We start from the raw sequence: 4,070 nt of genomic DNA, 5'->3' as shown, positions 1-4,070 counted from the left end.
TTTATGTAGATGTAAACAAAGGGAGAGAAACTTAAAATAAAGATTAACACATTCGTTGCCGAGTCACGTGATATAGCGTGACGAAACTCTTTCCGACAGTTTGTGTCAATAAAGCAGATTAAATAGTAACTAGATGCATATTATCATCCAACTATGTTTGCAAAAATTAAGTTTTCTCATGACAATTACATATTGTTTATGAAAATAAATTTATTGTATAACTTAAAAACTAAAATGGTTGCTAAAATAAGAAAATCTAACTTTGATTTTTTAATGATTACAATAGCATGAGTAAAAGACAAGTGGATGAGTAAAAGATAAGGGAGACAAAAGAAATTCTTTTTATAAAAAAATAAACGACTTGAAAAGAATGAAACGTTTTATTTAAAATGAAATATATTTATTTAAAAGATAGTCAAAGTATATAAAAACATGAATAATTGCTTCAGGTTTATCGTTATATTGCTGCTCTAGTCTAAGAAGTTATCAAAAATTAACGCCAACCTATTTTTATTTCTTTTCCTCTAAGATGATGAAGCATCTACATTTTTAATCCTCTTCCCCAACTGTAAAATTACTATTTGAATTTGCATTTCTAAAATAGCTCAATTTATAGTAAATTTGTATTTTGACTTAAAGTTTCCTGTGGGAAAAAGAATTAATTATTAAAATTTGTTAATATTTGCCTTTTGAAGCTAATACTTTTAAAATTTGGCTAACATTTTTGATATTTGGCTAATTTACTGGCTAATAATTTGAGGTCCTTAGGACGGGCCCTGCATATGTTTATTAAATAAGTGTTAAATACTAAAAAAAAAAGGAAAAACAAATATTTGGAAACAAATTGCCAATATTTTTTTAGACATGAAAGAATAAAATTATTTCTGCTGCATTATTAATGTATATTAATATTACTTTGTAATCAGTACATTAATATTGATTTTACTGGACATTATAATCAGTACATAATTATCCATTTTACTTTTATAAATTAAGCCAAATATTTAAAGGGGAAAATTATAAAAATTATAAAAATTGAAAGGGGAATTAGTTTTGATCTTTTATTTTTTTAAAATGAAGTATGTGTTGTTTATTTAGTTATTTGGGAAAAAAGCTTTCACTTTATAAATTTGTATTAAAAAAAATTGCATTTGACCTCATCTGTGTAAAGCAATTTATCCTAGATCACAAATCTTAAAAATTATTTTAAACTTATTTGAATTTATTTCAAAAAATAACTATCCCTGTTTTTTCAGTGAAATAATTTTTAGCATAATTTTGTCGTGTCTTTATTTTTAATGTATTTATACTGCTGGTGATAGTTGCTATTGATTGCAACTTTAAGAAGTTTCTACATTTGTTATTTATAGTTAGAGGAATGTTTTATTAAAAAAAAATATTTTATTTATCTTCCGTTACTTAATATTGCACCCTTGTACTTTTTAATCAACATTTTATTCTGACTGTTATATTTGTTTATTCTACCAACTTAGTGAATTAACCTTTTTGCTGCACATGTTTCCAAATGTTTATACTGTTAAACAAAATTATGCTTAACTTTAATTTAATAATAATAAGAATAAATGTTTGTAATTTTTCCTGATTTGTTATTATGAGGTGGACAGTTGTTTGTGAGAGCAATTACCCTAATCTTCCTGTTAGAATTCTAGTTATCCTATGCATCTTCACACCTTTGTTTTCTGCTGAAACAGGGTTGAAGCTTCATCATTCCAGATATGTAGTAGAAATCAATGGTTGTACCGAAAATTGAGTGTAGGCTTGACAGTATAGGGTAAAATTAATGGTTGCCAGTTCTTACTGAATATAAATGGTAAAAAATCAGTTTTCTGTCCAGTAAAGCAAACTTGTCAAGCCTAAAATGGAGGGTATCAGCTTAAAGATTGTCTTCTTGTCTTGTGGTCAAACAAAATTTAAAGAACTAGTTCCATATGCTTTAATCTATCATAAACTGAATTCTATCACATTCAGTACAGCTCTCTAATTCAATTTATTTTTAATAAATAATAAAAACAGTTTTCTTACTGAATAAAATGGTAAAAAATCAGTTTTCTGTCCTGTAAAGCAAACTTGTCAAGCCTAAAATGGAGGGTATCAGCTTAAGGATTGTCTTCTTGTTTTGTGGTCAAACAAAATTTAAAGAACTAGTTCCATATGCTTTATTCTATCATAAACCGAATTCTATCACATTCAGTACAGCACTCTAATTCAATTTATTTTTAATAAATAATAAATTTTCAATGGAAATACCTATTAAAAATTTAATGTATAAATGTTATGCTACTGAAAAAAAAATTATCCTATATGCAAAACAGTATAAAAGTTTCTTAACAAACAGTCTTCATTGACCAAATCAAACTTACTGTTTGGCTAGTAGCACTACCCAGATGGTTAACTTGAATCTAAATTTGTCTGTGATATTCTGTTGTAATTAATTGTAATATGATTTAAATTATATTAACAGTACTACGTCAGTGATTTTGTTATATTGTGCTTTTAAGGGGATTGGAAAAGCAAGGTATAGACGTATCATGGGTATAGCATCTTTCAAATGCTATACGTCATGGTTGAGGATAATGACTGCCTCATTATCCTCAACCATGAAATGAAATAAAGAACCGGCCACGAAGCGAGAGGGATGTCTTTAGGAGTTCACCTGAAAGCCGCTCTATACCTTATTGCACTATAAAATTAATAACTGATTACAACTATATTCTTTACCTCTTTTTCAACTGTATGAAATCGATCAAGTAAATTATCCTTGATGCAGGATGATCAGTGGCTTCATGTCCTTGCCGTCAATTTCCATCTCTATCCAGAAATAGTTTGTTTTTGTTTAGGTATTATAGTATGAAGGGAATTTTTATATTTTAAATTAAATTGATTAGAAAATGCTATTAATATTTTACTAAAAAAATATAGCCCCCCCCCTGTGAAATTTTTGAAAAAATACTGTTTAAACTTTTGGTGGATATGAAAAGGGTGATAATATTTGAAGTACTTTATAATTCAGTGTTCCTCAATCTAAATATTGTGGCTTACCAGTGTACTATGCAAGATGGTCACTGTAAGAACTCTTGACAATAATTAAGGAAGCTTGGGTTTGGTAATTTATACAAATGCTGATTTTAAAATATTTGATTTGATGAAAATTTCCATTTCAACACGTTTTTATTTTAATTGATAATGTTGGAAAAAAAAATTCCGCAAAATTTTATTTATCAAACTTGGGGGTCATCTACTAATTATGTGAACAATTCAATCAAATAATATTCTTACTTTCGAGATTCATTGTTTCAAAAATTTTGACTATTCAATCATTTTATGAAAAAGAAAACTCTCTGTTTTACAATAACAAATTATCATCATGATGAATTCTTTTCATTTATTATTTTCAGCAAATTCAGTCTCATAGGGAGGAATTTTGTAGTTTCACAATTATTGATTTATCTCTTTCATCTGATTTTAAAAATGATTCTAAACAACAGTTAGTAATCAAATATAGAATTTTTTCAATGGTAAGTTTAGGGATCATCCACTAAATTACTTTTTTACGAAAATATAAGCAGCATATTTACTGTATTTTCGTTTCAAGGTTATTGAAAAAAGCTTTAGAATTATTACTTTAAAATTATGTAACTAAAAAAACCTTTATTATTTAACTGAAAAAAACTTTAAAATTATTTAACTAAGGAAAACTAAAAAACTCTATTACAAATTTGGCTGAATATTAACTTATTGCTACCATTATTTTTTGTTGCAACAGCACTATGAAAAATTTTCAATATAAATTGATCATAACATAACCAGTTATGAATCAATCAGTGCTCCACTAATAAAATTATTCTGGAAAGTTTTCCGACTTACTGTTATAAACAAAGTAATTCTGAAATTAAAAATAGTTTTCATTGCAATAAAATTTGCATTTTATTATACTTAACCAGAGCAAATTTTACTTTTTTTTAAAAAATTTTTTTTTTTTAAGAGTAGCCTAGCATATTCCTACTGCATCAAATATTGTCTTGATTTTTTGAAAAATGTCCTGATTTATT

Source organism: Parasteatoda tepidariorum, chromosome 1 (assembly GCF_043381705.1).
Source record: "Parasteatoda tepidariorum isolate YZ-2023 chromosome 1, CAS_Ptep_4.0, whole genome shotgun sequence".
In the NCBI taxonomy this organism is placed as follows: Eukaryota; Metazoa; Arthropoda; class Arachnida; order Araneae; family Theridiidae; genus Parasteatoda; species Parasteatoda tepidariorum.
This window is presented reverse-complemented; position numbering follows the sequence as displayed.